The 19,794-nt window shown below is 39.3% G+C and overlaps 1 protein-coding gene across 3 annotated transcripts in view; it reads left to right on the top strand.

The window, feature by feature from the left end:
- The window catches only part of PDE1C (phosphodiesterase 1C), a 306,631-nt gene that overhangs the window by 173,602 nt on the left and 113,235 nt on the right, over window positions 1-19,794 (top strand). The gene's annotated exons all lie outside the window — the stretch shown is intronic.

Below are 19,794 nucleotides of genomic sequence, written 5' to 3'. Positions count from 1 at the left end.
TGCGACAAATACTCAAAAACTTGACTTCCCCCATAGTTACTGATTTTGGAAAAGCCTTTCTGAAACAAGATCCTGTTCAGATCCAAAGGCATGCACTACTTACTTATTTTTTTGCACAGGTCAAAGAGACGTATAATGGGAATTGTTTCTGTTTCAGATTTTGGTAGTGATTGCACTGCACACTCTTTGTTGGATGTCTGAATAAAAGAAATGAGGCTTTGAGAGACACTGAGAACTTTAGTTCCTACTGTAGTCTACAGCAACACTAGTCATTTGTGTTGTGTTTACGGCCACTCCACTTGGGTCCTCTGAAGAGGATTCCCTGTACTCAGAACTTTGTGATAATGAAGGTATATGTTTTAATATAACAGATTTGAGAAATAAAGGCATCTCTTTACATCTCTGTTCCATTCCCTGCATACTATATATATATACGCTATATATATACATAGTGGTGCTGAATGTAGCATGGTATTTATTTCCTGGCCTTAAAAAGAAAGTTTCTTCAAGTTTTCTATGTAGTCAGTCCCATCCTTCTTTCTGCCCAACTCTTCCACTCAAAACTGTACTATGTACTACTAATGTACAGTATATTTACCTCAATCTTCTCTTTGTTTACTTACTTCTTTTTATTAAAGATTTTCTACACATACTCTCAACATGTTTATTTCTGTAACCTGGAGTCTTCTTGAGATAGCATGTCTGGATCACTGCGTGGGTGTGGAACTTCCTTTGCTTTCCATCAGCTGACTCCTTCTTCCTCTTTCATTGCCACTGTGATTGGGAGAAAATTTGGAATATGAACTGGCAAGACTGGAGTACATGAAAGAAAATAACTTGCTTAGCAGAATGAAAAAAGGGCAGGAGATTGTCTACAGTGGTTGTGCTTCTAGTGAGATTCCATGTTTAAGCTGATGTGTTTAAATGTTTACTCTTCCATAATACCCTGAAAAAAATCTCTAATTAAAATTAAAAATGCAAGATCTGAAACTAAAACTGCATGATTGTTTTTCTACTTATTCGATCTCCACTACTGTGGTTTCCAGGCACCCTGCAGTCTTTACTTCAGTACATGTTTTAGAGAAGTAGATGTTATTGCAAGGAGGTAGGCATTATCATCCTATTTTACACATGTATACTGAAAATAAAGCAATTTAGGTATCAGTAGCTGCAGAAAACACTTAAATAGCCTTAAAATTCTAGACTATAAGCACACAGAAAAAAGTGTCAGAGCAAGGATTCAAACACGTTTCATGTGCTCACATTAAAGTCTACAGTGTTGGCCTATTTTCATTTTGATAAAATAGCATGCTTGTATTTGTGCTCTTACTTTCACTTTACTGAAATATGATGTGCTAGAGATCAAGATAGGATGTGAGAGTGATGTGATGAGGGTATGGGTAGAATCAATGTGAACAAGAAAAAAAAAGTGCTGCTCAGCTTCCAGTCAGTGTTTCTGTAGGCTGGGTTGTTCAAGCATTTAAAATTACTTTTTACTCACAAAAACTTGATTTCGAAGTTACGTGAATTTGATCTGAGTCAACTTTGTTGAACTATGTGCTGCAAAGGACACTGAAGCATTGACCTGAGAATTTTGGCACTTCCTTCTTGTTGCCAGGCTGAAAACACCATGTGAAGAGCTGTCCTTACAACCTTCTCTCCATTTTCGTTAAGTGCAGTACTAAGGGGAAAAGGGTGCACTGTTAGCAGGTTTGTGTGTTTTTTGTTGTTGTTCTTGTTTTTGTTGTTGTTTGTGTTAAACTTGGTTAAGCTTTGCGTAATTGTCAGGTCAAATTTACATGGTTCATATGGTTTACCTGATCTCTGCATTGTGTCAGTGAGATTGCACGTGATTCTGATCTCATTCCCTTCGAAGAAGCTGTCGGCTTACTCCTTGTGCTCCTGACTTGAGCAGTTTTGATTAATTGTACTGGAAATTACTTCTTGGAAAATAGGAGAAAAGGTCTGCTTGTAAAAGTCCATTGTCTGTCTGTTGTATTTTGTTACTTTATTGTTGTGATTAACATTATACAGTTTATTTAGAGTGGACACAATCACATTTATTCTAGCATTAGAGAGATTATAGATCCAGATATATGCCCCCTATTTAAAACATGGAATACCTCTTGAATCAGATTTACTTTTTTTTTTTTTAATGGGTCTGTTATACTTTTCAGAAAAAATCAGGGATGATCCACAGCAGAAATCTTAGCAATGGTATATACACAAGTACCTGGATGTCTACTGTTGACATACCATAGATACTTTTGAAAGAATGAGCTATTTTTCTGTAAAATAGCACAATTGTGGAGGAAAAGGAAAAAGGAAAAAAAAATACAGAGAAAGGAAAATATTACAACACGCACACAGGAAGACAGCTTTTTGTTTTGACTTCTTTGCTTACATACATTTCTAAGCTGAGTTTTTTGCTGCCTCTTATTTGACAGCACAAGGTCATGGCAAGATGAAGAGATATGCCAATGAATTGAGCATGAGTACAGAGACAGGTATTCATCTAGTCACCAATCTGTGACAAGACGTGTACATTTGCAAGAAACCATGATTCCTAAAAAAAATACAAATGGGTTTGTAGGTACAGTGTCTTCCAAATTACTGAATTACAGACCTTTGTATATTAGTAGGTTTGCTTTGAGTGCTAAATTGCGATTGTTGGCTAGAATAATTGTATTCAGGAGACTGCCAAAAGGCCCAGCATGGTGAAGTGCAGCAAACAGGGCTTGTCTAGAGACAGTAACAGTGAGAAGTTGTCAAAACACAAGTTGTGCAATTTTGTTGGCTACAGTTAATCAATTAGTGAAAACATCCATTTGGGGGAAGAAGATAGGCTCTTCTTAGCAATGACTGTCATAAAAGATAATTAAAGACACTGTTTTATATTGTGTATGCCTACGCATCTGAATTCGGACATGATGAACATATGCAAGCCTAGATTGAGGGTTCAGGAGTAAAATACAGCTTATTCAGCTGAATACAGGCTTCTTCTCTAATTTATTTTTTTATTTTTTTACAGGAGGTTGATGGTTCTAGTGATTAGATTGGATGGGAAAAATGCACTTTTGGACAGATGTGCTGGCTTTCCTTAGATCGCTATATAACTGGTGAACACAGATACGTAGGCTTGGGGGACTCAGCTCCCTCCCCTTTTCAGAGCTATTATCTACGTCAGTAAGGGGCTTTAAAATGCCACTCAAATAATGGATTACAAGGAGGGACCATTCTGCCCCTGAGTGGGTCACACTCCTGGTCTCCTGCTGTCTTTGGTTGAGTTACACTGGATTAAAAGGTAGGACCTAGCCACAGAGCATAAGTGCACTGTGCTCTGCGTGTGGACGTGTGTGGTCTGTTTTCAAGCCCAGTTGCTCTGGGGCAAGCCCAGTGGAGAGAGAGGCGCAAGAGGAAGACACACCTGCTGAAACATGGGCTGTGGGGTCCTCAGCATGTTTCCAGCCTCACATTGCTGCTGCAACAAAATCAGGGAGAAGCAAGAAGCATCTGCTGATGGGGAGGCAGAAATAAAGCAGAGGACAACAGTTCCTAAAAGTGAATTTATTAGATGGCTTTGACCCTTTTACTCCTATTTCTTGAATGGTTAGCGAACCATAGAGTGTGATTTGTTCATTTGCTCATTATTTATAACAATTTGTTGAAAGGTTTATATGAGGATACCAGTCTGTGGATTTGCTTCTGAATGACTCACCAGAATTACTACTTGGAGAGGTGTTTTCTGCTAATAATGCTCTATTTCTTCTGGCTCAAGTAAGGATTGGTGTTGTTTTTCATTCCTGGACTGGAGAACTTCCACATCTTTCCAAATGATAGATATTTCATATTCAGACACTAATTTTCAGATACTTATTTTGTATTCAGATACTAATACACACATACTGTAACACGAGTGTTTTCCCCCTTTTCCCTTGTTTTCGTTTGGCTAATATCCCGCTGAGCAAACTTTTTTTTTCCTTTTCTTTTTTTTTTTCCCTCATACACATGCATCAGAACTGAAAAGAATTCAGAAATGTTATCTATGTCAACAACGTTTTTTAAAAAATCTTTGATTTTGAGGTGCTTGTATCATGCTACCAAATTATTATCAAATGTCATTTTATGCAAGGAATAGATGGTACTTCACAGATAGTTCCTCCGGGGATGGAAGATGGGAGGCTATTTTGATCCATTTATCAAATAGCTTGCAGCTTCCATTTCAAGGCCAAAAAAAAAATTACTGAGAAAAGAAAGCACGTTCTCATCTAGAGAACTATTTAGCAAATAAAAATTATTAAAAAAAAAAAAAGGAAAAGGAAATTCTACAGGCTTCACACTCCTGCTAACAAAGGTTATTTTCCCTTTAACAAGCAATTATTAGATGGATAAACATACTTTCTTGCTGTTTGAGAAGATCTTTTGAAGTCTATTCCTATATTCTTATGCTGACAAGAATATTTCTGTGGATTTTTTTCTGAGCAACTTCCTTTCTATTCCTTCTGTCATTAGCAACAGCAGCAAATAGCAGCATTTTTTTTATATTTTCTTCAGATACCAATTGTCTGTTTCTTTTCTGAAATTAGTCCTGTGTAATTCATTCACATCTGCAAAAGTACTCCTGATTTACACAGTTATGAGTGAGATGTGAATTAGACCCTAAGGAAACAGATTTTTGAAACTGGAGAGAGTTGTGATACAGCAATTTAATTCAGTCATTAAAAAAATTAATTAAAATGCTGACTTTTATATTATTCAATATCTTGGCCATTTAATAAGTCACTTAATTTCTGTCTCCTTTTTTTTTTCTCACCATCTTTATATTGGTAATAATGTTCCTAACATGTCCACTTACCATACAGAAACATTGGCAAGATTAATATTTCTACAACAATTATATTAAGTTCGAAGTATTTTTGTTTTAAGAGATACTATCCTTCCTTTCATTTGTTTCATTTTCCTAGGGGATAACATTGGAACTAGAGTGTCAGCAACAGGTTACTGTTTGAGGAAAAGGGTTTTTTTTTGTTCATTACTCTAAAAGACTCATATCCACATCTATTAGCCACGTACCATGGGTTGGGGGGGGGGGGGGGGGGGAGTGGGATATTGTTATGATTTCATAGGCCTTTTTGTTCAGCATTCCTAGGGATTTCTCTTTAGACTGTCCTTCACAGCCAGTGCTGTGTAATTGGAGAGATTGCTCTAGTATCCTGAATGATAGACATTTGGGCTTATGATTAGATTTTACTTGGTGATTTTGTTTTGTTGAATATATAAATAAAAAGGATGAGCAATTGCTTTGCTATCAGCCCAAAGGCATTCACCAGTATGTTATGGTATAGCTGACTGTTCATTAGCTGATGTGCATGCTCCATGCAGTGCCAGTCATCATGCTATTAAGTGAGCTTTGAAAATGAAAGTGCCTTTTTTTTTTTTTTTTTCCACTAGTCCCTGCATGATGCAATTAATGAGGGACTGGTCTGAAAATGCTAAAAGCTTTGCTCTTGCAGTTTTGCTTTTGCACTTCCCACTTCTCCCTCTCCCTCTTTTCCTGGCTCTGAGCAGCTCCTCAGGGAATGAGATCTGCAGAGAAGCAGAAGTGAGTCATTTCTCTCAGCAAGTGAAATATGTCTCCCATTTCTCCCAGTCTTCTGTTGAAAGATTTATTTTCTATTTCAGCAAGCACCAGCTGAACTTGAGAGTCTTTGGTTTCCAACTAATGCAGGGGTGTAGAAAGGCTCACTGCAGTGTAAGCTTGAGTATGAAAGGAGTTTAAAAAGTGAGCTGGAAGGAGGAGGATGCTGAAGTTAAAATGATAAAACTTCCTGGTTTATAACCAGGGCAAACTGCAAATCCAAAACCTGCCTTTGGCTGAAGCTTTAATGTAGTAAATGTCGCTCAAAACATCATTTCCAATTTTGCATCAGATGGAGGCTCAGGTGAAAAAAAACCAACCTTTTTTGTGCCAGCCTTCACACTATCAGAGAAAGGCTCTTCCTCAGTATAAGGGGTCCCAGCTATCACAGGAATCAGGACAGGGAGCAGCTGAGGGAAGTGGTGCAGGTCTAAATGGCTGCTGGTCTCTCATATTTCCTGCTCACGAGTGGGTGGAACTGTGGTCTTATGTGTTTAAGGACAAAGAGTCAAAGAGGTCTCAGCTCCTGATGCCTGCAGGGAAAAAGATAAATTTAGGCAGAGCGTGGAGCTGTTATAAAAACCCTATTAGTCCTTCCCATCTGTATTTCAGTCATTAGTGGTGTGCAAGAACCTTGAATTCAAGTGAGTGAAGGGTCTTGTTTGGAGTCAATTTGTGTGAGGAAGAGGGATTTGGGCAAGATGGAAATGGGTTTTATGCACTGGAGGCCAGAGAGCTGCAATAATATGGACCAAAAGAAAACTGGTTGAAAAATGGGGGATTTTTGACAACTATAGTGACTGCCAGAGATACTTGAAGCAGTAACCATGCCTCTCCTCCACCAATGCTGTCTGGGAATGTAAGTGATACATGGAGTGCAAGGAGGAAATCTTGTAGTTTCAAGCACAGTCGCAAACCTACTGTCTTTTTATTGACATGATCAATGATACAGACTTGTACTAGCAGCAGCTCTAGGAGAACAAATAAATTATATAGCCAACTCTCTGAAAATAGTGGGCAGTGTGGATCCCAGTGTGGAAATTCCACTAGCTCTGCATCTAATTATATAAAGGGAGAAATTGCTGAGCTCCAATAAGTTCTTACCAAACAAATTAGTTACACTTTTCATAATTGGTTCTTTTGTATCTGAATAATTAATTCTTATTTGTTACTGAAGATGGGGTTCTTTGTTTGTCTGTTTTGTTCTGATTTCCCTTCAAGAAGTATAAATGTCACGGAAAATGTCATATTTCTGAAAATAGAAGGAGTATGGAGATATTGCCAAATGACCAAGGCTCATAACCTCTCCATCTGCCTTTTCAGAGATTTTAGATGGCCTTTTCTTCCCTCTGCACTGCCAGGTGGGTCCAGCAGGTATCAGCCCCTAAGTTGCGAGTCAACAGAAATCATGCTGACTTGTCCAAGGACTGGACTGTCAACTGATTGAATCTACAGGAACGGTAGGGTTTCAGCTCTCAGTAACTGACCAGCTTTATGTACACAGCTCAAAACATTCAAAGCAAGAACCCCTCAGATCACTAACACTAGGGTTTTATATCTCACTGCAGTTACCTCTGTGCAATAATTTTTTTCTGCAGTAGACACAGACATGGTGCCAAACAGAGTCAGCGTTCAATATCACAGCAGAGATAATTCATTCTTTCGAGAGCTAATGAACCTGGCATCATTGATGATGGTGCTTTTTACAACTGTCTTGTCACTGGGGATTACAGTTTGAACCACATATATCCTACTGTTCATTTGGTATGAAATTTATCCCCAGTAATTCTTGAGAAAGCACTGGTTACTGGAGTGCATACAAAGAGTTAGGTATTATTAGTTACATAAGTAAGGGCTTACCCGTACTTATAGTTGCTGGTGCTGTCACAGGCTAGATTATCACACTTCTTGAACTTTTTTTTTAATAACAAAACATAACAAAAAAACAACAAAACAAAAACAAACAAAAACCCACAAAAGCGAAACAGCAAGGAGCTATAAAGTCACCCTGAGAGCTAGTTCTTTGGTTAAAAAAAATTTCTTTTCTTTTCTTTCTAACAAGGTCTGGTCTTTCTGCAGCTGAGGAGATGAGGACCCAGATGCCCATTCTGTATTTCTAAAATGATTAAAATTACCTTTGTACTATATTTTTCTGTTCTGTTCCCTGCCTCAGGAGGTACAGGGATTTCTTTTAAAATAAGAGAGCTTAATACTCTTTTTTTTGTTTTTCATTAATTTTTATCTGAATTGAAATTCTTTGCTAAAAAGGCTCTGAAGAGGTGAAAAGATGTATTTCGCTTTATTAATTTATTTATTTTAAATCCTGCAACCAGCTCCTCAACCCAGGAGAATCACTTGCACATCATCCACTCTGTGGAAGATTGACTAGCTTGAGGTCGCTAGCTGCCTCATGTTTCCATGGCTATACGCACTCCTGGATTGGGGTCAGAAGGGACCAAAGAGCCTTGGAAAGTGGAAGGACTCATTCATTAGCCAATGAAATTGCAACCGGAAGCAATTGGGGCCAGTCAGTGCTAAGCCTGCTTTACTACTTGATCAAAAGTACTAAGCTATTGGCTTGACATAGAGATATAACACATCTAACATCAGTGAAAATGGAGATTTTTTTCCACTAGTTCTCTCTCTCTCTCTCTTTTTTTTTTTTTTTTGGACGAATTGTTGATTTTGTCCAACACTTCAAAACTGAATGGGAAATATGAAAAGAAAAAAAAAAAGTATGTCTTTAATGGAGATATTTCTATGGAATTTAGAGAAAGAAAAAAATGCTAGGTTAAATCTGTGCTCACGCTTGTCTTAATCTGGTGATTTCAGTGGTGTCCTTCTGTTCTCTGATGATTTGTGGAATAAACAGTGTTTCACATTGTGGATAACTCCAGCTCAAAGCTGGGACATGCTGGTTTTAATAAAATGCATCTAATCCTTAGAGCCATTTAACATCTGGAAAGCAAGTTGTTAAAAACATAAAGCCCATCTAATCCAGTGAGCTGCTCAAAGCCAAAAGCCTAGAAGAGGAGCTTTTTCTTTACGGAGTAGTTTAAAGCCCCAGCTATAACATGAACTGCTGAGGCATTTAGTCTGGTGTGCTATTCAGGGTATGAGGGTTGTCTACCTGGTGCTGAATCAAAAATTATTATAGCATAATATCTTTTTTTTCATCTGAAATACACACAACTAATACATATTTAGAGAGATAGATAGATGACAAAAAGAGCAAGTATAAGAATTCTTTTTAAGATTGTCTAAATAAAAATGCAAGAATATATGAATACATATAAGGAAGGCTTTCCATATATGCATATTATTTTCCTGATTAATGAGTAGGCCCTTGATCTTCTTGGCCATATATTGATTATCTGTGGATTCAGGGAAACTGACCCTTTAGCTGGCTGGATGGTATATTTTTTCTTAATGCAACAAACAGTTGCAAAATTAAAACCCTTTGATGTGGTTTTATTAAGCAGCAGGACCAACAGTTTGTTTGTTTATGTTTGTTTGTTTGCTTTCCATCAAATACTGCTAGGTAGAATTGAAATAACATTTTGCTATATCACTAACTTGTACTTATACATATGTTGTTATATTGGGCTGGTATTTCCCTGAAACCAGAATGATGTAAAATATTTGTTTTTAAAAATCTGTATAAAACTCTGTATCGGTGAAACTGAAATATTTTCACTACCTCAGACTCCTTCAAGCTTCTTAGAGTCAGGCTGGCAAGCTCATATATGTAAGTCCTGTCTCTAGCTTCTGCGTAGTGTCCATGGTTTCACATCAGCACCTCATTAAATCTTTACAACAGAAGCTGCCATATTTGGTCTTCTGAGTATGTTTGCACAAAACCACTGTTGTGATTTTGAATGCAGTAGAGACATATTTGAACCATGTCTCACCAGGCTTGGAACCCAGAGAAACTGAGCAAGTACTTGGTCAGGGTTTCTAGTGTGTTTTTAAAAAATGAGCTCTTTGTTACAGTGGTTAAAGTGACACTGATGTCAGAACTAGACCATGGAGGCATCTCCCTATGTCTTCATAACCACAGAAGCAGTGCCAGTATGCTTGTTCTCTCAGTTTTATTGTCTACCCAATGGCAGAGTGTCAAGGATGTCTTGATACTAATGAAGAGAGGCTCTTGTAGGGGAGGCTTCTTAGTCCCTTTATAGCTACACAAAATGTTCCATGGACTTTAAGTCTTTCTCCATTGGAGTGGTGTTAAAGAAATCATGCTCACAGTTTGTGAGACTCCATGCCTAAAGTTAGGTGGGAGGAATACATCCCATACAGATGACTGAAGTAGCATCAGCTATCAAATACAGCAGGGTAAACTTAGGAATTAAGACCCACTGGATAATTACAAATGACTTCTCTTTCCCCCTCTCCTTTCCGTCTTCTTCCTTCCTGTTAATAATTTTTCCTCACTTTGGGACCTTGAAGTTATCACATTTTCATCTCCATTGGCAGTGGTGTTGATGACATTAGAAAGTACATTAATGGTTGTTTCATTAGGGTGTGCAAATAAGATTAAATAATGTGCTCTATTAAACCTAGTTATTAGCAAAAGCTTGCTGTAGTTACTAATTTAATCAAATCTGTTAGGAATTCATGTTCTTGTTTGTCAAAACAGTCTCAGACAATCTGGTCAGAAGGTCAATTAGTGAGCACTCACTTCATTATATGATAAACTTTCTTCATTTTTAAAAATCAAAATCAATTTGTGTCATATCACTTTCTGAAATGTGGTAGTGAAGAGGGAGTTTTTTAGAAAAGGAGACTAAAGGAGGGAATATCTAGAGCCTGACATTGATTTTGCCATTGATTTGCTAGGTGACCTTAGGAAAGTTGCTTTCCTCTGGAAAGTATCTCTAAAAACAGTGCTGTCAAACTTCATGGTTGTCCCAAAGATTTACGTACCATATGTCCTATGAAATAGAGAAAATAGTTTATCTGTCAATCCTGGAATCCTAGAATCCTAGAATGGCTCAGGTTGGAAATGACCTTAAAGATCGTCTAGTTCCAGTGCCCCTGCCAAAGGCAGGGATGCCACCCATCAAGTCTTCCTTACTTGTAAAATTCAAGTGCGATCTGAGCTGTCACTAGGAGTAAAGCTCCTGCAAAGTGATTTAAACCCTATTCACACCAGTGCAACCACATTGTTTGCAAAGACTTTTGTATACAGATGATTACTCTAAATGTCAGCTGGTATTCTTCTATTCAAGATATCAGAAGAGAGAACGACTGTCTGTCTTTTCTCTTCCGTGTTTTAACTCTATAGGAATAACTGGACTGAAAACTGCAACTGTGTGTGTATGTGAAGGCAGTGGGTTACATTCTGCCCTGACCAAAGTCAGTCTAAGTGTTGCTGTTGTTGTTAGACATACCCTAGATATGTGAAGACAGAAGGTATCATGGAGATGGTTCGGACAGAAGATTATTTTTTTAAAAAGTTCCCCTTCAGAGCTGAAGCACATCTTCTGCTTACCTGCTCCTTAGCTTCATCAGTGGTGAGAGGGTTTTAGGCTTAGTATCTGGAAATGCATTATGAGTTTATAGGTTTTATGTATTTTTTTTTTTGTGATGCTGAAGAGCACAAGCTCAAGACATGTCAGTGCAAACAAAGTGCATGGAAAGGTGCGTGGTACTGCTGAAACCTCTCTGGACAGTTGTAATTTTCAGAGATTCATGTTGAAACCAAGACACTTAGAATTTTCTTTGTCTTTATAAAATAAAGAGGCTCTTCATTAATGAGAATTGTAGTTACATCTTTTTTACCCAAATTGAAATGTATAATGAATTCATCGTGGGTAAAGGTTAGCTGTTAATTGTATGTAAGAGCTGATTGTTAATGCTACCATGAAGTTAAGAAATCAAGAAGCCATAAACTTGATTGGATCCATAAGAGAAAAAACAAAAAAAGAGAAAAGAGAAAAGAAAAAAGAAAAAAGAGAAAAGAAAAAAGAAAAAAGAAAAAAAGAAAATGAGAGACGGAAAAAAAAAAAGATTATCCACTTATCTCAATAACACAATAAACATCCACAGTTTTATTAGGGAGGATTACAAAATGCAGAAGGCATATAAACCCACTGAGCTTTGGCACATGAGTGAAATTCTTAGTGGAGGGAGTTAAGAAGCCACTTCACTCACATATATTTTATTCTGTAACTGTCAGTGAAAACGCTGACTATACCGGTTTGTGTATTATAACTGTTTTGGTTAGAATGGAAGTAGCTATATTGCGTTAAAAGTATATTCATCTTTTGTGAGCAGAATTAAGTAGTTCTAGAGGTGTACTGCTACACCATGTTTGCATGAGTGGAGGGGTTTCATTTCCAGAGAATCACAGAGTGGGTGAGGTTGGAAGATCATCTGGTCCAGCTGCTCTGCTCAAGCAGGGCCACCTACAGTAGGTTGCCCAGGACCATGTCCAGATGGCTTTAGAATATCTCCAAGGATTTTTTTTTTGCATGAGTTTTCATAGAATCATAGAATATCCTGAGTTGGAAGGGACCCATAAGGATCATCGAGTCCAACTCCTGGCACCACATAGGTCTACCCAGAAATTCAGACCATGTGACTAAGTGCATAGTCCAAACGCTTCTTAAACTCCAACAGGCTTGGTGCAGTGACTACTTCCCTGGGGAGTCTGTTCCAATGTGCGACCACCCTCTCGGTGAAGAACCTCTTCCTGATGTCTAGCCTAAACCTCCCCTGTCACAGCTTGACACCATTCCAGCGGGTCCTATCACTGGTGACTAAAGAGAATAGATCGGCGCCTGCCCCTCCATTCCCCTTCGTGAGAAAGCTGTAGGCCGCGATGAGGTCTCCCCTCAGCCTCCTCTTCTCCAGGCTGAACAGGCCAAGTGACCTCAGCCGCTCCTCATACACCTTCCCCTCTAGGCCCTTCACCATCTTCGTAGCCCTCCTCTGGACACTCTCCAACAGTTTAATGTCCTTTTTCTACTGTGGTGCCCAGAACTGCACACAGTGCTCGAGGTGAGGCCGCACCAGCACAGAACAGAGCGGGACAATCCCTTCCCTCGACCGACTCGCAGTGCTGTGCTTGATGCACCCCAGGATATGGTTGGCCCCCCTGGCTGCCAGGGCACACTACTGGCTCATATTCAACTTGCTGTCAACCACAATCCCCAGATCCCTCTCTGCAGGGCTGCTCTCCAGCATCTCGTCACCCAGTCTGTACGTATAGCCAGGGTTGCCCCGTCCCAGGTGCAGGACTTGGCACTTGCTCTTGTTAAACTTCATGTGTTTGGTGATCGCCCAGCTCTCCAATCTGTCCAGATCTCTCTGCAAGGCCTTTCGGCCCTCAACAGAGTCCACAAGTCCTCCAAGTTTAGTGTCGTCGGCAAATTTGCTCAAAACACCTTCTAGTCCTACATCCAAATCGTTTATAAAAACATTGAAGAGCACTGGCCCTAAAATGGAGCCTTGGGGGACCCCACTGGTGACCATCTGCCAGCCTGTTGTGTCCCCATTTACCACAACCCTTTGAGCCCTGCCCGTCAGCCAATTGCTCACCCATTGTATGACGTTTTTGTTTAGCTGTATGCTGGACATTTTGTCCAGCGGGATCCTATGGGAAACTGTCAAAAGCTTTGCTGAAATCCAAAAAGATCAAAAACGTTTTGCAAGTATCAGTGAAATTACAGCACAAAACACTTGATAACTAGTTTCATATTACCTGTGAAACATCTACCTACTACCAAAGATGATGGCCACAAAACAGATTCACTGACGCAGTCCCTCTATTGCTGCAAAACTCAGGGCACTCAGAAGTAAAAATTTCGATAGTACTATTAAATGGACTCCACTGATCTTTGCTTTATAGCAAACATTTAAAAATGAACAACATACTAGAGGAGTGATACAACAGCTCATGGCAATAGATAAAATTTTTTTATTATATTGAAAATAAAAGGTACAGACATAGGCATACGATGGTGGACACAGAATAAAATCCCATAGTTTATACTGATGGCTATGACATGATCTGCAAAATCTTTCTCCTTTTATAGCAATTTAGCTACTGTGTTCACCAAGCGCTCTACACAGAGGATGCTTCTCTCTGTTAAATGACTGAAGAAGCTTTATAACCATGTCCAGAAGCCTTGGGATTAGTTCAATGTACCATATAGTCATCTCTCACTTCTAAGTGAAGTGGGAATAGCTTCATGGCAGTCAGTGAAAAGACACATGATAGTAAGAGAACCAGGCCTATTTAAATGTGAGGTTTTATCATCTCATTAAAAATGGTACCTCAGTAATACTGGTGTCAAACGTTGTTACCCATTCTAATTTTTCATATAGGAAGCAAGGGAATTTACTGGTGATTCCCATAGTTTTCATACTGAAGGATCCTTCCAGGTTGAGAATAATATTTTTAGTTACATATTCAGTACAGGCTTTTTATATTCGATACTGGTTTAGGCTTTTGCAATTGAAAATAATCTAATACTTTGTGTTATAAAACAATCTTGTGATTATTTATTATTTCTTTATTATTTATTATTTCTAGGAGAAGCTGGCACTTTTCTGGTTTGTGGGAAAATTTTGTTATCAACTGTGGATTGAATATGATCATGAGATCCAGAAATATGAGGACCTATAAATTCTCTTGAGAGATCATCCCTGGCCATCACATATATGGAACTGAAATCCTGCAGGGGTTGTCACCATAGAGAATGTAAGATAGAGGAATAAAAGGAGGCCTCATACCTAGTCTGATCAGTATTTGTCAGAATCAGCATTTTGCTACATCTTATCTTTACCCTTCTCCAAGGAAACATGTATGCTGGAGTTCTCCAAACTGTTTTAGAAGAAAAGGGAGAGAAAAGATGTTGCACAGAAGAGAGCTGGTTTTCAGCTTTGGCCTCTTAAGGCAAAAGTAATAATACATAGTACAATATTGCTGAAAGTCTTTTTGCAAAGCCAAACCCTCAGAAGTTAGAAATGCCAGCAATATTTTTCAATTCAATTTTATTTTTTGTCTTCTTGTATGTGTTCATTATTAGTTTCAATTAATGCTGACAAGAACTTACAATCTTTTTGTCATAGTCCTCCCTCATTCTGTGAACAGGTGGTGCAGCTGAATTTGAAATGAAAGCTTTCACTTTTTCTATCATTTCCTTTTTGTGGAAAATGATTAGTTTATATCAAAATATCCTAAGCATAAAAAAAAAATCCTCTGATATTATGGGCTAATTTCCACTTACTAGCAAGATATATATATTGAATTATCATAGAAAGTAGCAGATATATGTTGGAAGAATGGAAAGAAGTAATAAGATTTTTGGTTTTGTTTTGGATTAATTTATTTGTCCAATCCTTAGCCTGACATTTTTCATTTGAATATCTGTAAACATATGTAGTTTTTCTGATGAGGCTGCTACCATATCCTGATTTTTGGGTCTTACATAAAAATGATCTCTTTCCTTCAATTATCCTTACCATGCTATGATTTGACCACAAATTTAGTTCCAAAAACCAGTCCTTTATTAATGTATAGCATACTAACTGCCCATGGGTCAGCTTAGTTTTTTCTGCTCATATGTGCTAGGTATAAATATAAAATGCCAGTTCTGGCTATTCCCACGCAATAAGTTTAGCGAGACCTAAACTCAAGCCTAGCAATAGCAAGAAAGGCACAAGACGACAATTTGTAACCTATATAGCTCTAAGTCTGGGGAATTTGCTTCCTGCTTCCTTGAAAAAATAACTTATCTTGCTTCCGCTGGCAAGTTGCTGATATATTGCAAACCGACAATGAAATATTGCTCTTAATTATCCAGCCCAGAGGTATTTGGAAATTGCACTGGATGAAATGATAGGCAGAATCAAACTGAAATGTATTTTGTTTGGGTGCTGTAAGCATGTCTTTTAAGAGCCATGTTGATGGGAACTCCATGCAGCAGAAATGTTGACTGATACAGCAGTGACTAAATTGAGTGGGGCTGTTTGGCCCAGCTGAAGAGTCATTTTTCTCCCCCTAGTAGTGACTAGGCTTAAGTTTTGTGCCACATACATCAGAGAGCTTAAGGAGATTTCACAATTAAAAGGTTCAGCACCCCATCTTTTCCAAACACAATATTTTATTAATAAAAGTCCCAGAAAATGCAAGTGCTAAAAATCCTGATTCCTTTCTGACAGTGAGATTATCTTATATACAGTGGAATTTTTCAAAACAGGAGTAACTTGCTTAGAAGGAATAAAGATTTAGCACAGAAGTTTTTAGGGAGTCCTGGAAAATTAAAAAATAAATTAAAAACTTTCCACAGGTTTCTGATTGCTGTTTCCCAAGGTACAACAAAACTATATGAAATGGTTTGGTTTGGTTTGGCTTGGCTTGGCTTGGCTTGGAGGTGTACATTACTGTCAGTAAAGGAAAGAAAACAAAAAAGCTAAAAAGTGATTTCAGTTTTGTACTGGAGGAATTCCACTTGAAAGAGGTTGAAGAGCAAGAGTGTAGTGGGAAGAGAGGAGCAAAGATCTTGCATGTAAATTTTTCATTGCATTGATGCTTTTATGGAATGAGGGATGGACAATGCCTGTTTCCTAGGCCTTTATTTATTTATTTTAAACGCTCTTGCTTTCCATGAAATCATTGTGATTATTTTTAAAACAATGCAATTAGGGCTTTAGATACTGTATTTGAATATTTATTCTGTTGATCTGAATTATTAAAAGCATCCTTCTCTGAAGCATAATTTTTAATTATCTTCAGTGGCGGTGGATCTTAAATAAGTGCTCTAGCTGAGACATACAATTATCCCATGCAATAGTTAAAATGAAGTTTTGATTATTAGTAGTGTCTTGTTAAAATTGTTTGGCTGACTGCTACATTGCATCTGCATTCTTTGTCTAAAGATCCAGAAAAATAATTTGCTTTGGGATATATTATACAAAGATAAACTGGTAAGCTAAGCCAACAGATTTTGAGGGGGACTGAAGATAGAGTACTTAGTTCCAGCCAAATGTTTAGTTAGTTAGGGTAGGCCATAAGCACTACCTCTGGAAAAGAGTGGAGGTGCGATGTTCCATTTGATTCTACATTTTGGCCTACAGAGGATGCGCTTAGTTGTATAATCACAGTGGAGTTGGGCTGGTCTAACCATAAAATCCCTTTGTGGTGAGCTTGCAAAGGAGTTCTGCTCTGGTTGTGTTGAAGTTTGGATGTTAAAATAGCAAATGAAGGCATATCTCAAAATAATCATTGTAGAACTAGTGTGGTAGATTTCTTCTCAGAAATGCAGTACATGGTGATCAATTAATTGATTGAAAGACTGTGGCCTAATCAATACAATGTGAGGTTGTTGTTTCCCTATTTATCACCATGCACCCAGTGTCGAGCATTTAGGACCCGCAGTCTCATCCCTACTGTGGCCTGTGGCTAAAATGGCTCCTCATGTGACCTCCTGTCTCCACCTCACTTCCTTGAGTGACCTCTTCCTGTGGGCTTGCAGGGCAGCTGCAAAGGGAACACGATCAGTGGTGTGGTGAGTGCTCTCCCAAGGCTCACTGGTGTTTGCCCTGGTGTCTGTAGTAGACAGGAATGAAATCTTGCAAAGTTTATCCGTCAACAGGGCTATGGCATCATTGTGTAAGCTTAAATGCCTAAATCCCTCATATGAAACAGGTTAATCTGAGGTTATATTATTTGCATTTTTTTTCTTGTTTTGATTTACCAATCGCTTTATTTCCCTTCAGACGTTAAGATGGTGTGTTGAATTATTATAACAGAGATTTATATTTAGTGGTGTTTATAATTTAGGCCTGGTATTTTCTTCCCATGGCAGGGAGTTGGAACTAGAGGATATTTAAGGTCCCTTCCAACCTATGCCATTCTATGATTCTGGAGCATTCAGCTATTGAAGTCCTCCCATGAGGAATCAAATGCAGTCCAAGAACATGCCCATGCGTGCACTTGTGTGCACACACACCTACGCCCACGTTAGCACTTCTGGAAATAAGAGGTGGGATGTAATTTACCAGAGACAAAGCTGGTATGGTTCTGTAAAACATGTAGTGAAAAGAACTTCCAGGACAAGCTAGTCTGTAAGTTTGTACTGATAGCTGTGGAACAGTTTATATTGGAGTTGTGATTCTCTGCTGTACAGTGAGGCATGCTGTTCTGGAGCTGGTCAGTTTGGCAGCTGTGCAGTGGGTTGCAATGTACAGGGGGATCTTCTGAGGCAGGGAAACCCCAGGGTAGTGGAGAGACCCTCCAGGAGCCAGCTGCTCTCCTGAGGGCAGCAGCAATAGCGATTGTCAGATGCCGAGAAGTGTGCAAGGCTTGTGAAGTCCCTGAGGGTTGTCTGAGGGGGGTCTGGGTCCCCAGTTCAAACCACAGCAAGCAGAAAGCAAGCACAACCACTCAGCAGAAAGCCATACTGTCTGCTTCCTCTGAGCTCCCAGCAGAACTAAGGCAGCCACGCAGCCACTCAGAGCTTCAGTTGATTCTTGTCCCCACCCAGGTTTCAGGATGCAGGGCATCTCTGGGGTGGCTTTCAGAGATGGAAAGCAGTTGTGGGCACACCTGTGGGGGATGTTCCCAGGAAGAAGAACTGCTCTGCCTGGTGGCTGAGCTTCAGGAGCAGGTGGGTAGACTAAGGACCATCCAGTAATCCAAGGAGACAGATCAATGGAGCTGTGCTCTGCCCTCTCTGGTACACACATGACAACTTAACACAATGGTAGTGGAAGTAGTTTTTTGGAATTTTAGCAAGGCTTTTGATACTGTCCTTCACAGTATCCTTCTGGACAAATTGTCCAACTGTAAGATGAATAGGCACATGGTATGCTAGGTGAGGAACTGGCTGAACGGTAGGGCTCAAAGGGTCATCATGAATGGGGCTGCATCTGGCTGGTGGCCATTCAATAGTGGTGTTCCCCAAGGCTCAGTCTTAGGGCCGGTTTTGTTCAGTGATCTGGCCATCAGCAACAGCATGAAATTTAACAACTAATGCTGGATTCTGCACTTGGCATGGAGTAATGCCAGACACAAGTATAGACTGGGAGATGAGTGTCTGGAAGGCAGCCCTGCAAAGAGGGATCTGATGGTGCTGGTTGACATGACAGCAGGCTCAACGTGAGCTAGCAGTGTGCCCTGGCAGACGAGAGGGAAACTGTATTCTGGGGTGCATTAAATACAACACAGCCAGCCAGTCAAAAGAGGTGATTATCCCACTATATTTAGCATTGGTATTGCCTGACTTGGAATATTGTGTGCAGCTCTGGGCTTGACACTTTAAAAAGGATGTTAAGATGCTTGAATGTGTCCAGAGGAGGTCAACAAAGCTTGTAAAAGGTCTGGAAAGCATGTCCTATGGGGAGCTGCTGAGGACACTGGGTTTGTTAAGCTTGGACAGCAGGAGGTTGAGCGGTGGTGACCTTATTGCTCTCTACAACTTCCTGAGGAGAGGAAATGGGGAAGGAGTTCCTCATCTTTTCTGCTTGATATCTAGTGACAGGACATGTGGGAATGGCTCAAAGATGCGTTCAGACTAGATGTTAGGAAAAACCTTTTACTGAGATGGTAGTTAGACACTGGAACAGGCTTCCTAGCAAGATGGATGATGCCCTGTGCCTGTCTGTCTTTAAGAGGAAGAGGCGTTTGGATAATGCTTTTAGTGATATGTTTTAACGTTGGGTCAGCACAAAATAGTCTGACAATTGAACTTGAAGATCTCTGTAGGTCCCAACCGAAACTATTCTAACAGACTACCTTCAAAAAGCTATCAATTCCTACACAGATCTGATTAACCAATAACAATGGCGATAACAAAAAAAAGGATAATCGTTTAATGTTAAAGAAATTCAGGTACCATCAGGGTCAGCTTGGCCAACTTCCTGCTGAGTGCAGGGCTAACTTCAGAGTTAGACCAGCTTGCTTAGGATCACGTGCTGCTGGGTTTTGAGAGTCTCCAAAAATGAACATTCCACCCCTGATCCAGTGCTTAACCACTTTTGCTGTAAAGTTTTCTTTTAGTTGGAACAAGAAGATTGCATATAAACTGGTCATGAATAAATTTAGGTAGGAAGTCAAATGACTTCTGTGACGTTCTGGAACAGTGCTCTGATAGGATTTGTGGGAGGGGAAAGCAACCACTTGAGACTTAGATGCATATCGG

This window comes from Cygnus atratus, chromosome 2, assembly GCF_013377495.2.
Source record: "Cygnus atratus isolate AKBS03 ecotype Queensland, Australia chromosome 2, CAtr_DNAZoo_HiC_assembly, whole genome shotgun sequence".
NCBI classification, from domain to species: Eukaryota; Metazoa; Chordata; class Aves; order Anseriformes; family Anatidae; genus Cygnus; species Cygnus atratus.
The sequence above is the reverse complement of the archived record's forward strand: the minus strand, read 5'-3'. Positions and strand labels throughout refer to the sequence as shown.